A 17,058-nucleotide genomic window follows, 5' to 3' on the forward strand; every position below is an offset into this window, starting at 1 on the left:
TTTCAGAGCATTCCTTTTGAGTTATTCTAGGTCACTTGTGAAGAGGGCACTGGAAAATACGTGCTTCTTGGAGACTGAGCGGCTTTCTCTGCATGCTTCCTTTCCATAGAAGGCCGACGCCAATGATAACAGATTATCTTTTAGTCCAGGCTAGCAGGAATTGTTTCTCAAAAATAAGCTTAACTTTTCAATTTATTTTAAATAGCTCCCTGTAGCAGTAGTCATACCCACAATTCTTTTCAAGATAATATTTTGATATTTGAGTCTAACAGGCTTTTATGATTGTCTGTCAAACTAAATACAGAAATAAATTTAAAAAGAAAGAAAATGCCATCAAAATAAAAAAAATTAGAAGTGTATTACCCAAATGGAATTAAATTCCAGCAAGTAGGAGAATACATGGTTGAGACAGCAACAGGGAGCTAGACATAAATAAATGTAAGAATGAATAAATAAAGCCAACTTGAGTTATTTTCAGTAGCTGTATTCTATTAAGTTGCCATGAACACTGAATTAGTGAATACTGAAGCAATGATCCTAGTGGAAATACAGGGTTAGGTTCATCAGCCTCCTGTCACATGTTCATCAGGATGTTTCTGCTTAATGATACTCTATTTAATATACTTACAGCAACAATACTGTAACTCATGTCTGAATGAAGAAACTTTAACAGACATACTTTCTCCATAAGGCCCATCACAGCCTTCTCACACTTAGGAACGCCAGACAGCACTCTACTTGGGGGCCATTTTAAAGCACAAAAATGTAGAAGATGTGTCACTAAGAAGACCACAAAGGATACTCATTAAAACATGAGAACTGAAACAAGAAAGCAGGACATTGCTTTGTTCAACCCTAACTGGGAATGGGTCATCAAGGGACTCAAATGTTTAACCACCATGCACTTGTCCACAAATGACCAAGAAACTATACTGAGTATTGACTTTGGGGTTACCAATGAATCTTAGTGAGTAGCTAAACTCATAAATACAAAATCCTTGAATGAAGTTCGACTGAACACATGCATTCAGTTCAATGAGGCAAAGCCCTCAGAGAAGCACCATGTGAAACTCCAAACAAAACTGGCAAGAGGGCACAGGAGGGGTAACTTGAATGAGCTTATGTTCTGAGGAACAGCCAAGATGACAGAGATGAAAGGAATATTTGGAATTAACTGAACCCAACATTCCAAATGAAACCCTAAGAAAGTTCTTGGATGCTTTGACATGCTTGTCTGCCACTGCATCACAAGACACTGATTAGGCCTGAATGTGAGGATACACCAAGCATGTTCAAACATGAGTGTATCTTGGACTATTACTTCCTTGAGAAAATTCCTTAAATGAATATGGGCTTGTAACTACTCACAGTGAAGGTGGCTGTTTACAGAGAGGTATTTATAATGAGTGGAAGGGTATGGCAAAGAATCTAAATGTCCATGAACAGGGAACTTGATAAGTTACATTCTATCCATAAAATGCTTTATTACTACAAAAGGAGTCACATTTAAAAATAATATCTCCTGATTTGTGTTATTAATTCCTACCCCTGCCTCTACCCTATTCCTAAGCCTGATCAGCAATCATCAGACAGAAAGGTGGGATCCTGGGGGCTGGTGCTGTGGTGTAGCAGGTAAGTCTGCCACTTGAGGCTCAGGCATCACTCATGGGCACCAATTTGAGTCCTGACCACTCTGTTTCTATTCAGCTCCCTGTTAATGGCCTAGGAAAGCAGCAAAAGATGGCCCAAGTGCTTGGGCCCCTGTATCTATGTGGGAGATACAGATGAAGCTCCTGGCTCCTGACTTTGGCCTGGCCCAGCTCTAGCTGTTGCAAACATCTGGGGAGGGAACCACCTGATGGAAGATTCCTCTTTCTTGCAGTATCTCCCTCTCTCCCTCTCCCTCTCCCTCTCTCCCCCTCTGCCTCTCTCCCTCCCTCTTGCTCTGGCTCTATTTGTGATTCTACCTTTTAAAAAAATATCTATTCATTTATATATGATCCTAAAGTGAAACAGGCTTATAAAAGTAGGCACTGTCAAAAATAAAGGATTACTTTAGCTGTCATGGTTTTTTTTTTAAGCTTTATTTTATTTGTTTGATAGGTAGAGTTAGAGAGAGAGAGAGAGATCTTCTGTCTGCTGATTCACTCCCCAGATGGCCTCAGTGGCTGGAACTGGACCAGCACGAAGCCAGGAATGGAAAACTCCATCCAGGTCTCCCAGATGGTGGCAGGGGCCCAAGCACCTGGGCCATCCTCTGCTGCTTTCACAAGCACATTAAAAGATAGCTGGATCAGAAGTGGAGCAGCCAGGATACAAACTAGCAGCCATATGGTATCCCAGCATTGCAGGAGGCATCTTAACCTATTGCACAACAATGCTAGATCAACTTTAGCTGTCATTTTCTTTCTTTCTTTCTTTTTTTTTTTTTTTTTTGGACAGGCAGAGTTAGACAGTGAGAGAGAGAGAGAGAGACAGAGAGAAAGGTCTTCCTTCCGTAGGTTTACCCCCAAAATGGCCACCACGGCCGGCGCACTGTGCCAATCCGAAGCCAGGAGCCAGGTGCTCCTCCTGGTCTCCCATGGGGTGCAGGGCCCAAGCACTTGGGCCATCCTCCACTGCCTTCCCGGGCCACAGCAGAGAGCTGGACTGGAAGAGGAGCAACCTGGACAGAATCCAGTGCCCCAACCGGGACTAGAACTTGGGGTGCCGGAGCCGCAGGCGGAGGATTAGCCTAGTGAGCTGCAGCGCCGGCCTAGCTGTCATTTTAACAATCAAGCTAGACACCAGGTCACAGAATTCTTCCAGTAAGATATCTTGTCCCCTCCTAAAACTTCTCCCTAAAATGGAGCAGGCATTTAGCTTAGCAGTTAAGATGCCCATACCCCATATCAGTGTACCTGGGTTTGACTTGTCTCTGACTCCTGACACAAGCTTCCTACCAATGTGGACTCTGGGAGGCAGCCTGGTGCTAACTCAAATAATCAGGTCCCTGCCACCTGTATGGGAGAATTGAATTGCATTCCTGGCTCCTAGCTTTGGCCCTGGCCCACTCCAGCCTTTCAGCATGCTCTCTCTTCTCCTTCCCTCCTTCCCTCACTCAAAAAAATAAATAAGGGGCCATGCTTGGCATTAGTGAGTAAAGCCGTTGCCTGCAGTGCCAGCATCCCAAATGGGTGCCAGTTCAAGTCCTGGCTGCTCCCTCCACTTCCAATCCATCTTTTTACTATGGCCTGGGAAAGCAGTAGAAAAAGGCCTGAGTCCTTGGGCCCCTGCACCCATTTGGGAGACCTGGAAGAAGCTCCAGGCTCCTGGCTTCAGACAGACCCAGCTCCGGCCACTGCAGCCATCTGGGGAGGGAACCAGCGGATGGAAGACCTCTTTCTCTCTCTCTCTGCCCCTGCCTCTCTGTAACTTTGCCTTTCAAATAAACAAATCAAACCTTTTTTTTTTTTTTTTTTTTTTTTTTGACAGGCAGAATGGACAGTGAGAGAGAGAAAGGTCTTCCTTTTGCTGTTGGTTAACCCTCCAATGGCCGCCGCGGCCAGCGCGCTGTGGCCGGCACACCGTGCTGATCCGAAGGCAGGAGCCAGGTGCTTCTCCTGGTCTCCCATGCGGGTGCAGGGCCCAAGCACTTGGGCCATCCTCCACTGCACTCCTGGGGCACAGCAGAGAGCTTGCCTGGAAGAGGGGCAACCGGGACAGAATCCGGCGCCCCGACCGGGACTAGAACCCCGGGGTGCCGGCGCTGCTAGGCGGAGGATTAGCCTAGTGAGCTGCAGTGCCAGCCTAAAATTTTCAATAACAAGGTACTATATACTTCAAAATAGGTAAAATTATAAAGGTTTCAGTTCAAAAATTATAGGAGCTGGCAGAATGGTGTAGCAGGTAAAGCTGCCCTCTGGAGTGCCAGCATCCCATATGGGTACCAGTTCAAACCCTGGCTGCTCTCTGCTATTGCCTGGGAAAGCAGTAGAAGATGGCTCAAGTGCTTGGGCCCCTGCACCCTTGTGGGAGTCCTGGAAAAAGTTGCAGGCTGCTGGCTTTGGATCGGCCCCGCTCCGGCCATTGCAGCCATTTTGGGAATGAACCAGTAGATGGGGGACCTCTCTGTCTGCCTGCTTCTCTATAACTCTGCCCTTCAAATAAAAAAATAAATCTTTTTTTTTTTTTTTACTTATAAAGATAGGAGTTTTATTTATCTTACAGTTTGGGAGGCTGAAAGTCCATGATCAGGTGGCCCCATCTTGGAAGATGCATCGCAGTGGTGATGGCTCATGCAGAAGAGATCTTAGGGTCAGACAGACATCCAGGGAACTCTGGACCTAGACTCGCTCCTCTTGTAGCAATCCATACCCAGAGAAATTAAATGAGATCCCGCATAAGCCTTAGTAAACTCTCTTAAGGGCAGTGCTGCCGAAGACTCAGTTACCTCTTACCAAGTCCCACTTCTAAAGGTTCCACCACTTTTCAACACTGCCATGCTGAAGACTGAGCTCCCAAAACACAATCCTCTGGGGAGAAACCACATCCAAACCATAATGAGAGGCTCTGGGCAGAAAAAAAGAGAGCAGCACCTAAAGAAGCACTCTCAGCCATCAGTAGCCCTGAATATATGAGGGGTAGAAGGTTGTAGGCGGACTCAAAGTTCTGAGGAGTTTATCCTTCTTGTTCAGGAATTGCATAACAAGGGGTCCCTTTGGGGTCACCCTGAAAAGCTACAGGAAGCTTCAGAATGGACTTGCTATCCCAGCGAGGGTGCTGTTGGTAGAAGAAAATGATAGCTATACTGAAGTATTTATGAGTGAATCGATATGATGTTTGGAATTTAAGCATTTCAGTAGAAAAAATAGAAAAAATAAATCTTTAAAAAAAATTATAAGGATATGAGGTCACATATTAATTATCTTGATTTAATCATTCCACAATGTGCACATATATCAAAATATCATATACATCATAAATATATACAATTTTTCATTTTTTGATTTGAAAAATCATGTATCTAGTATATGAAATTTGAAGCTATTATCATCAAAATATATATTAAACATAAACAAGTAAAGTTATGTTCATATTTATTTTCAAATGTTATTTTTGTAAAATATTCAAAATTTAAAAAATTAAAATACAAAATAGAAATTATTAGCATAATTAAAATATTAAACTTTAAGAAAAAATTATTATAAATGTTTGAACTTATCTAAATTTTTTAAAACTTAGTAAATCCTGGCCGGCGCCGCGGCTCACTAGGCTAATCCTCCGCCTAGCGGCGCCGGCACACCGGGTTCTAGTCCCGGTCGGGGCGCCGGATTCTGTCCCGGTTGCCCCTCTTCCAGGCCAGCCCTCTGCTGTGGCCAGGGAGTGCAGTGGAGGACGGCCCAGGTGCTTGGGCCCTGCACCCCATGGGAGACCAGGAAAAGCACCTGGCTCCTGGCTCCTGCCATCGGATCAGCGCGGTGCGCTGGCCGCAGCGCGCCGGCCGCGGCGGCCATTGGAGGGTGAACCAACGGCAAAAGGAAGACCTTTCTCTCTGTCTCTCTCTCTCACTGTCCACTCTGCCTGTCAAAAAAAAAAAAAAAAAAAAAAACAAAAAAAAAAAACTTAGTAAATCCTACTATCTACCTATCTATATTTTTTTATTTGAGAGATTCAGAGAGAGACAGATAGGCAGAGAGGGAGTTCCCAGTTGCTGGTTCATAGTCCACATGCCTGTCCCGGCGAGGCTAAAGCTGAGAGCTTGGAACTCAATCCAGGTCTCCCATGTTGGTGGCAGAAACCTGATTACTAGAGTCAACACTACTGCCTCTCAAGATCTGTATTAGCAGGCATCTGGAATTAGAAGCCAGAGATGGGTCTCAAACCCAAGTATTATAAAATGCACTGCAGGCTTCTCTTAACCAGTGACTTAACCTTTAGTCACCTTGTACCATGTGTTTTTACAAATAGAATTCGGGCCGGCGCCGCAGCTCACTAGGCTAATCCTCCACCTGCGGCGCCGGCACCTCGGCTTCTAGTTCCAGTTGGGGCACCAGATTCTATCCCGGTTGTTCCTCTTCCAGTCCAGCTCTCTGCTGTGGCCAGGGAGTGCAGTGGAGGATGGCCCAGGTCCTTGGGCCCTGCACCCGCATGGGAGACCAGGAGAAGCACCTGGCTCCTGGCTTCAGATCAGCGCAGCGTGCCAGCCATGGCAGCCATTTGGGGGGTGGACCAACAGAAGGAAGACCTTTCTCTCTGTCTGTCTGTCTCTCTCTCTCTCTCTCTCTCTCTCTCACTGTCTAACTCTGCCTGTCAAAAAAAAAAAAAAAAAAGAATTCAAAATTTTACAATTCATCCACTGTCAAGGTTAACAATGTCTAGACTGTCATATCTAAGATTTAAAAGTAATATGAATTGTTTGATCTTGCAAAATATTACTCAATTGCCATGAGCATTCTAATTTGGGAGTATCCAGAACAAAAATTGCAATCCAAAGAGAAACAAGAGAATAAGTGAAATGATACTTAATTATATGAGAATCTGTGGCAATTGTGCTAGGTTAATTATTTTGTCCTTTCTCTTACCTAACAACTTTCACCACTCAAATCCTCCCCATACGCCAAAGCATTGACCATAACGAATATCAACAGCCCATAACTATCATGTCACCTTTTGTTTCAAGGGCACAGGGCTAAAGACGGAGAGAAACGTACCCAGGACTGAATGGTGTTAGTACAGCAGATGCTCCGGTTACAAGCTGTACTGTGCTGTGGAGTGCTGGATTCCGAATGACACTGATACTTTTGAAGGTTTTTGATATGTTGATTCTCTAAAGACAAGATTCATAACAGGGATCCCTGTTAGTAGGACTCACTCTAAGCTTAACTGAGTGAATATTTCATGTAAGATCCACTGAAATCTAGGGAAAAAAAGAATTCAAGCAGCATTTCTTTTTAAAAATGCATTTAATGAGAGAACTGTTAAGTCAAAAATGTCTTGACAAAAGTAAAGCTGCAGTGCAGTGAGAAAAAAACAGGAACCCTTTCTTTACCAAGCTTCTCCCATAATCAGTAAATTAGAACAGATAACTGGGACTTCGTATTTATCAAGACGTTCTCCAAACTTAACTTTTCCTAATATAGTAAAAACACGTACTTAGAGAATCACATGATGTTTTGCTTTGCTTTTATTTGAGAGACAGAAGGGCAGAGAGACAGGGAAGCAAAAGGAGAGGGGAGAGGGAGAGACAGAGAAGGAGAGACGGAAAGAACTCCTATCTGCTGGTTCACTCCTCAGATGCCCACAATGGCCTCTGCCTGGTGCAAAGCCAAGGGCCAGAAATTCAGTTCTTCTCTCCCAAGTGGGTGCCATCACCTCTGCCTTCCAGGGACGGGTTAGCAAGCAGGTGGAGTCAGAACAACAGCCATGCATCAAACCCAGCCAATATGGGACAAAGGCATCCTAAGTGCTAGGCCAAATGCCCGCCCTACTAATGTTTTAATTTAAGCTTATCAAAGGTATATAAGGCACACAATATAGTGATATCACAAATATCAATGTTGCAAGGGCTCTAAAGAGATCAGAGAAATCAGAGGCTTATCTTTCTTTGAATAATATAATCAATGAATGCCTGTTGTTCGAGTCTATTAGCCAATAAACTAACTTTTGCAATTACCACAGTGAATTTTTTTTTTTTTTTTTTTGACAGCCAGAGTGGACAGTGAGAGAGAGAGACAGAGAGAAAGGTCTTCCTTTTGCCTTTGGTTCACCCTCCAATGGCTGCCGCGGCCGGCCCGCTGTGGCCGGCACACCACGCTGATCCAATGGCAGGAGCCAGGTGCTTCTCTTGGTCTCCCATGGGGTACAGGGCCCAAGCACTTGGGCCATCCTCCACTGCACTCCCGGGTCACAGCAGAGAGCTGGCCTGGAAGAGGGGCAACTGGGACAGAATCCGGCGCCCCACCACAGTGAATTTTGAGGTAACCAAACTCTAATGCTTGCTAAATTTTATCACTAGTAAGTACAGCACACAAGGATCTCCACTTTCAACATCAATGCTGAAAAGAAAAGAAACTTATTTTTCCAATTGGGAGACCAAAATCTGGGCCGGCATTGAAGCATATAGTGGGTAAAGCTGCATCTTGCAATGTTGGCATGCATATGGGTGCCAGTTTGAGTCCCAGCTATTCCACTTCTTCTTCTTTTTTTAATGATGTATTTATTTATTTGAAAGGCAGAGTTACAGAGGCAGAGGCAGAGAGAAAGAGAGAAGCCTTCCATCTGCTGGATCACTCCCCAAATGGCCACAATGGCTGGAGCTAGGCTGATCCAAAGCCAGGAGCCAGGAGCTTCTTCCAGGTCTCCCACATGGGTGTAAGGGCCCAAGGACTTGGGCCATCTTCTACTGCTTTTCCAGGCCAGAGCAGAAAGCTGAATTGGAAGTGGAGCTGCCGGGACTTGAACTGTCACCCATATGTGATGCTGGCACTGCAGATGGTGTCTTTACCTGTTATGCCACAGCACTGGACCCGTATTCCACTTCTAATCCAGTTCCCTGCTAATGGCCTGAGAAAAGCAGTGGAAGATGGCCCAAGTGTTTGGGAATCTGCCATCCGCATGGGAGACCCAGAGGAATCTTCTGGCTCCTGACTTTGGTGTGACCCAGCCCTGGCTATTGAGGCCATTTGGAGAGTGAACCAGCAGATGGGCAAGCTCTCTCTCTTCCTTCTCTCGGCAACTCTTTCAAAATAAATAAAAAAAGAAAGAAAAAAACTAATATCTGCTCATTTTAGAAAAAAATACAAATAGGAAACACTATACAGTATAAAAATCACCAATAATTCTAATCCTAAGGATAACCATTAACACTGGCCTATTTTCCTTAATCTCTATATTGTTTTGCATATTTGAGGTTGTACAGAATCCATGTTCCATATCATGCTGCTTTCATTTAACTTTACATCACAGTGGTTTCATATTATTTAATATTCTCCCTAAAAAGAATTTTCAGTGGCTGCATAGGTAAACTCTTATTTGCAACCATTCTCTGACTAATGGAGCTTTAAGTTTTTTGGTTTTTTATTGACGTAAATTACACTGCAATGAATATCTCCATGCCAAAATCTTCACTTGCATCTCCTAATAGAATTTCCTTGGGGTAGATTTCTAGAACTAGAATTAATGGGATCAACAAAATAAACATTTATTAAGGCTCTCTGCTAGTAATACTTCCACCAGTAATGTATAAATACCCCTTTCACTACCCATTTTGCCTAGAACATTTCTCTTTCACTTTTCTCAATGTTTGATGATTTCCTGTTTTGTTTTCTGTTTCTCTGACTACTAGTGACAGCTGAACCTTTTTCTTCAAATATCTATTAGTCTGTCTTATTTTCTCATATATCAATTGTCCATATTATTTCCCTACTGGGATATTAGTATTTTCCCTGAAAATTCACATATATGATTCATAAAGAAAAATGTCATATTTTTATCATGTTCATTGTAACAATTTTCCCCATTTTTGTCTTAATTTAGATAAAACTGATAATTTAAATAGGCAACTCAATCTTTCCCCTTGTGTTTTCTTCTATTGAGTTTAAGCTTATTCATTCATTTCACAAATATTCATTTAAGATTTGCTATATTCTAGGAACCATGCATGGTCACTAAAGATATATCAACAAGTAAAACATAGCTCTTGCCTACAAAGAGCTTATATTACTAAGAAAGGCAATAAATGAGTAAACTAACACACTTTTTAAAAATCATAATTACAGCCAGCGCTGCAGCTCACTAGGCTAATCCTCCGCCTTGCGGCGCCAGCACACCAGGTTCTAGTTCCGGTCAGGGCGTCGGATTCTGTCCCGGCTGCCCCTCTTCCAGGCAAGCTCTCTGCTGTGGCCAGGGAGTGCAGTGGAGGATGGCCCAAGTCCTTGGGCCCTGCACCCCATGGGAGACCAGGATAAGTACCTGGGTCCTGCCATCGGATCAGTGCGGTGTGCCGGCCGCAGCGGGCCGGCCGCGGCAGCCATTGGAGGGTGAACCAACGGCAAAAGGAAGACCTTTCTCTCTGTCTCTCTCTCTCACTGTCCACTCTATCAAAAAAAAAGGGAATAAAATTAATATATTTTCTAAGCAGCTAATTCATTGTTCTAATAGTATTTGTTGAATAATCATTTCCTTTCCCAGAAATCTTTGCTGTTTTCTCTATAATATATTAAAATTTTATGTATATTAGGCTCTCTTTTTAACTCTCCCATTCCATGAGACTGTCTGTTAATTCCTTTTAATTTACTTGAGAGGCAGGGGGGACAGAAAGACAGAGAGAGTCATCCTCTGGTTCACTCCCCAAATGCTCACAACATCCAAGGGTGCTGAAACCAGGGGTCAGGAACTTAATTCTGGTCCCCCACATGTGTTACAGGAGCCCACTTGCTTAAGTCATCAGTGCTGACCCCCTGGGTCCTCATTAGCAGGAAGCTGGAATCAGGAGTCAGAACTAGGAGCCAAACCCAGGCACTCTGATGTAGCACATGGGCATCCTTATCAACATCTTAGCCACTAGGCCAAACCCCACCCCTTCTGCTAACTGTTGACCAGGCATTATACTAATCCAATTACTGACACTTTATTTTTTTAATATTTTGTTTAGTTGATATGTTTTTATTTTAATTAGTCAATTTTTCAAAGCTAGTCTCACTTATATACTTTTTTCTAAATTTTTATAACCCCACTGGGATTTCAGTGGAATTGAATTATGACTATCAAACCTTTCCATTCAAATATACTTTTAAGAATTATAACCTTTGTTGAAGGCATTTGTTTGTACCAGGTGATTCAACAGAAAACAAAATCAGTGGGTCTCCATCTGTTCATAGTCCCAGCTGTTCCACTTCCAATCCAGCTCCCTGCTAATGTGCCTGGGAAAGCAGTGGAAGATGCTTGAGCCCCTACACCGATGTGAGAGACCTAGATGAAGCCCCTAGCTCCTGGTTTTGGCCTTGCCCAGTCTGGGCCGTTGTGGCTATTTGGGGAGTGAACCAGCAAATGGAAGAGCTCTCTCTCTGTCTCCACTTTCTCTCTAATTCTGCCTTTCAAATAAGTAAAATAAATCTTTAAAAAATTAATCTTATAGAAAAGAAATACAAAACCCATAAAGAATATCAAGGTCACCCAACTAGGTAGTCCAGGAGAACCTAGACTAGAAACAGCTCTATCTGACATAAGCTGCTTCTCAAAATTTCCACCAACATCACACATATCTAAGATCTCTCTCCCATTTTTTAAAGATTTATTTATTTTTATTTATTTGAAAGGCAAAGTTACAGAAAGAGAGAGAGAGATCTTTAAACTGATGATTCACTCCCCAAATGGCCACAACAGCAGGGGCTAGGCCAAACGGAAGCCAGGAGCTTCAGTCTCCCACATGGGTATCAGGAATGCGAGTACTTGAACCGTCATCCACTGCTGCCCAGGCACATTAATAAGGGAGGTGGATAGGAAGCAAAATAGCCAGAACTCTAAGCGGCACTCTGACATGAGATACAGGCACCCCAGGTAACAGCTTAACCCACTGCCCACAATGCCCACCCCTAAGGTCTCTTAATATCCACCAAACCTGTAGACACTGCTAGTTTTCATCAGTATTTAATATATGAAAAAAATGGTGTTTTTTTTTCAATAAACTCTGTAGGGGTGGGCATTTGGCCTAGCAGGTAAGACACTGCTTGGGATGCCCAACATCCGATATTGGAGTGCCCTGGTTCAAGTCCCAGTTCTGCTCCCAATTTCAGCTTCCTGGGAGGTAGCAGGTCATGGCCTTAGTAGTTGAGTCCCTGCTACCTACATTGGAGACCTAGAGTAGTTCCTAGCTCCTAGCTTCAGGCTTGTCCAGCTTCAGCCAACACAGACATTTGGGGAATGAACTAGCAGCTGGGATCTCTCTCTCTCTCTCTCTCTCTCTCTGTCTCTCTCTCTCTCTGCCAGTGAAATAAATTAAACACATAAATATTTTTAAATAAATCCTAAAATGTTACAAAGTTTGCTACTCTCTATATTTCAGGTACAAATAGGCAAATAAGTAATGAGGATACAGAACTGAGAAAGAAGAGGTATGGATGGGAAGTGAGATACTCAGCAGACTCATAGAATGGCAGATGTCCTAAATAGCACTCTGGCCTCAGAATCAGCCCTAAAGGCACTCGGATCTGGCTGAAAAGCCCATGAGAGTATTTCAGGCATGGAAAGCCAAGACACTCTGGCAAAAAGATCTCTGTGAGTGAGATCCCAGTGGAAAGAACAGGTCTTCAAAGAGGGAGGTGCCTTTCTCTGAAGGGAGGAGAGAACCTCCACTTTGACTATGACCTTGTCTAAACAAGATAAGAGTCGGAGAACTCAAGGGGCTTCCATAGCCTTGGAAACTCATGACTGGTGCATAGGGAGATTACTGATGCCATAAACAGGAGTGTCAATTTGTAAAGTCAACAACAGGAGTCACTGTGCACTTACTCCTCATGTAGGATCTCTGTCCTTAATGTGCTGTACACTGAGGCTTAATGCTATAATGAGTACTCAAACAGTATATTTCACTTTGTGTTTCTATGGGGGTGCAAACTGTTGAAATCTTTACTTAATGTACACTAAACTGATCTTCTGTTAAAAAAAAAAAAAAAGAAAAGAAAAGAAACTATCAATTCCCAACTTGACTCTCACTGGGATTAAACATGACAATAGGTCTGATCTGATTTCATCATCATTTAAAAAAAAAATCATCTATTATTTTTCACTTTATGTTTCTGTGTGGGAACAAACTGTTGAAATCCTTACTTAAGGTATACTAAGCTGATCTTCTGTATACTAAGATAATCGAAAATGAATCTTGATGTGAATGGAAGGGGAGAGGGAGTGGGAAAGGGGAGGGTGGTGGGTGGGAGGGACGGTATGGGGGGGAAAGCCATTGTAACCCATGAGACGTACTTTGGAAATTTATATTCATTAAATAAAAGATAAAAAAAAAAAAAAAAAAAGAAGAGAAGAGGTATGGACCACTGGACTGTTCAACCACATCTACTCTTCAAGTTCCTATAAGAGACTGCCTTCTTTCATTTATTTTCATTTTTATTTTTATTTATTTATTTAGACAGGCAGAGTTAGACAGTGATAGAGAAAGACAGAGAGAAAAGACAGAGAGAAAGGTCTTCCTTCCGTTGGTTCACTCCCCTAATGGCCGCCGAGGCCGGCGCACTGCGCTGATGCGATGGCAGGAGCCAGGTACTTATCCTGGTCTCCCATGGGGTGCAGGGCCCAAGCACTTGGGCCATCCTCCACTGCACTCCCTGGCCACAGTAGAGAGCTGGACTGGAAGAGGAGCAACTGGGACTAGTACCCGGCGCCCCAACCAGGACTAGAACCTGAGGTTCTAGTGCTGGCACCTCAGGTGGAGGATTAGCCAAGTGAGCCACAGCGCTGGCCAGAGACTGGCTTCTACTCCTGCAGCACAGACCCCTGTGCCACCCTACAGACCTGGAAGGTTCCATAAAACATGAATACACAATTTCAATACTGTTGATTGGCTAGGAATTTTGAGTTTTAATTGATTAGTTTAGCATACTGGATGGAGAAATGGAATTTGATACACAGGGCTTAGTTCTAAAATTTGGAAAGGGAGGTGCCCATCTTTGAATTCTTGGCTTAGGAAGTATTTCAAAATGTTGCGTGTCTATCACTAGCCTATGCCAGAAATATTTTCAGCCATACAATATTTTATAACCTTGTTTCTTAAAACTTTCAACCATTCACTATATGGAAATATTTCTTGCACATAATCTAAATCTTATTTTTGCAGTCTGTTCTAACAGAAAGGAATGGTGCCATTCTTGTAATAATTTTTCAAAAACAAAAAAAGAGCTTTTTTGGCCCCCATTTCCCTTCATACTTCACAAGCAGTTCAGCTGTTAGAAAGCTTATAAAACATATTTCCCTAGGAAACAGGTTTAACTTCAAATTTGAAAGTATTTTTGGGGCTGGCACAGTGGCTCACTTGGTTAATCCTCCACCTGTGGCGCCGGCATCCCATATGGGCACCGGATTTTAGTCCCTGTTGCTCCTCTTCCAGTCCAGCTCTCTGCTGTGGAGCGGGAAGGTAGTGGAGGATGGCCCAGGTGCTTGGGCCCTGCACCCACATGGGAGACCAGGAAGAAGCACCTGGCTCCTGGCTTCGGATCGGTGCAGCGCCGGCCGTGGCGGCCATTTGAGGAGTGAACCAATGGAAGGAAGACCTTTCTCTCTGTCTCTCTCTCTCACTATCTATAACTCTATCTGTCAAATAAGTAAAAATAAATAAATAAAAGCATTTTTGTTAATCTCATAACTAGTAGAAAAATTTAAAAGAAAACCCATCTTTTAATGAACAGTAAATTCTCTAAAACTGTTAATGTTGACTAATAATTTTCAGAACTATTTAAATCAAATGGTTGATTAGGGCAAAGTTTATTTTTGTATGAATATATACATATATATATATGCCAGAAAATTCTGTAGATTTTCAAGATGCACTCTCATCATCTCTACAAGATGATTGAAAGTGACTTTTTGAAACCATCTTTTAAACGGCTCCTTCCAATATGAGTACTGCTGAGATTTCTGGCTCCTCCCTTCCATCTCTTCAGCAGCTTTCAGCCGCGCCGGAATCCAGAGCTATACTCTGTGTGATAATTCCAGCCCCAGGGAATAGCTTCGGAAATAAGAGCTGTAGGGTTCTTCGTGAATAAATAAGCCAAGAAGGGAAAGGGGATGCCGCAACTTGGAGAAACGGTTTACAAGTCGTCCTTCAGCAGAGAAACAAGTTCTTAAATGGAAATGAAGAAAGAAAACACCTGAAAGCGGAAAACAGCAATAGAGCCAAAAATTTCCAACAGGTAAGAAAGTGGGAAACAAACCTCTAAAATGCTAACACAAACAAAAAACCCTTAAGATTTGCAAATGACCTTTTCAAATGTGCATCTCATGTTAAAAAAGCAAGTCTTTAAAATTTGTGAAGATCATTAAAAAGTGGAATTTCAGTGTTTTGGGGCCTAATTACTTCTGTTATGTTTTCACTTATGTGATCTGAAATCCCTACAGCTTTATAATTTTAAGAAAATTATCAAAAAACACCCCAAATCTATTAGCACAGTGGGGTTTTGATTACTTTTATCTGTTAGTAAATAAATTTTAAAAGATTGTATAATTATTTTCACTGGCAGAGTGGAGCTCTCCTTTCTTGATGCATTTGATTCAATGTTATTTTAAAGAACTGAAGACCTCAACATCCCTAAAATGGCAAATTCAGTTTTTAACCCTCAAAGACAATTAAAGCCAATTCAGATGATCTGTGTTGGCCTGATTTTAAGAGTGGCTTTGGGAAATGTGTATATTTTTCCACTAATACTTTCTATGGGCTTAGGAAATGGTCAAATTTGTTTGTTTGAGAAACAAACAAAAACCAAATAAAGCATATACAACAACAAAAACACAAAGTATACATAATAAAAGAATGAATGTATCAAATGTAACCTTCAAGTCTTCTAAGACAGCATATACTTCTGTAATAGACATAAAATTTTATTTTTTGGAATGGGTGACTAGTTGAATGGAATAAAGAGGTATGATGTTGAATAACCAGGCCAACTACACTTTTTAATAAGGCTGTGAGAGATGAGTTACTTGTTTCTTTGATGCTGTTTTCAAAATGTAGTACTTGGTTCTCAGGGTAAGCTCTCTAATGTGTCTTTTCTGAAATTCTAGTTTTATTTGCACTAATGGAGCAAAAATTATGCATCTGATTTATTTTTTAAAATGAAATAAGAAAAAAGGAAAATGACCAAATATATATAAACCAGAAATATTCTTTTGTATACAGTTTAGAAAGCAGAAGTTCTAGTCCTGATTTTGCTACTGACTATGCAACCATGAGCAAATCACTGAATCTTGGTTCCCATCTTTGTAAAATCAGAATTAAAGTATCACTCCTATCTTGAGCACAGGGCTGCTGTAAAGATCAAGACAGACCACCTTGTCAGCACATGAATTAATTAATTAACTAGGCAGTACTTTGAAAATCATACAGCTCTAAACTAGTGTAACATTTTATTTGTATTAGCACAAGCATAGAATCTATATTCCTGGAGATTTAGAGTCTGGGGGACGTTTGCAGTGTGATCCTGTCCTATTTTGGGCCCTCATATACATACTTGGGAGGTAAGAAGTGTGCAAAACTTCACATTGTCCAAGGCCACATACTCTGAAGTTACATTAGATATTTTTTTAAACATAAAAGAAATTTTAAACTGTTCTACTCACCTGCTTTTAAATTAGGAACAAGAAATCCAGATCTTTATTCAAAAAACATCTAACAGGAGGCAGCAGAAGATAGTGGGAAGAACATAGAACTCTGGGAGCCAGGAGACTTAGGTTCTGGTTGCTGTTCTGCCAGTAACTAAAATCTATCAAACAAGAGGAGTGTATTAGAAGACCTTTAGAGTCTCTTCCAGGTTAAAGCAGCACAGTACCAAATAATCTAAAATACGCTTTAATATCTCTATGTTATGGACAATCAAAGGAAGACAGAGTAGAGAATAAGACAGTTAGAAAGAAAGAGAAGATAGCCAAAGTAAAGAAGCAAAAGATGGACTCAAGGACAGACACACAAATCTACCCCCACCCTTTCCCACCATCCCCCTCCGCCAAAAAACCATATGAATAAAAAGACAAGACTAAAGGTACACACTAACAAAATGACATTCAGATCAAAAAATAACTACGCACACAGACACTTTGGAAGAGTAAGGCTCTTATTTTGTTCATCTTGAAACTTTTAAACACAAAACATCAATAATATAATATACTTTTGCATTAAAACACATAACTGGAACCAGTTCAAGGCAGGTACCTCACAAGCTAGACACAATCACAATAAAGGTTAAAGATTATCTACTTTTGTAAATGCTACTCATATTTTTTAACAAAATGTCACTTGGTAGTTTGAGATCCTACATCCCTGGGTCATTTCCAACCCAGCAAAGCAAAGATGAAGTTTCC

General features: G+C 41.9%; 1 long non-coding RNA gene across 6 annotated transcripts in view; it reads right to left on the bottom strand.

Annotated features, from left to right (window-relative positions):
- Window positions 1-17,058, bottom strand: part of LOC149126066 (uncharacterized) — a 142,415-nt gene that overhangs the window by 32,139 nt on the left and 93,218 nt on the right. For 4 of the 6 annotated variants that reach the window (XR_016236156.1, XR_016236154.1, XR_016236157.1 and 1 more), the window contains exon 3: window positions 16,321-16,463. This is a non-coding gene — a long non-coding RNA (uncharacterized LOC149126066). Of the gene's footprint in view, window positions 1-14,455; window positions 14,856-16,320; window positions 16,464-17,058 lie in introns of those variants that run through there. The other 2 variants (XR_016236159.1, XR_016236158.1) reach the window with 1 other exon arrangement.

This window comes from Oryctolagus cuniculus, chromosome 6 (assembly GCF_051225735.1).
Source record: "Oryctolagus cuniculus isolate XC-2025 breed Fujian yellow rabbit chromosome 6, ASM5122573v1, whole genome shotgun sequence".
In the NCBI taxonomy this organism is placed as follows: domain Eukaryota; kingdom Metazoa; phylum Chordata; class Mammalia; order Lagomorpha; family Leporidae; genus Oryctolagus; species Oryctolagus cuniculus.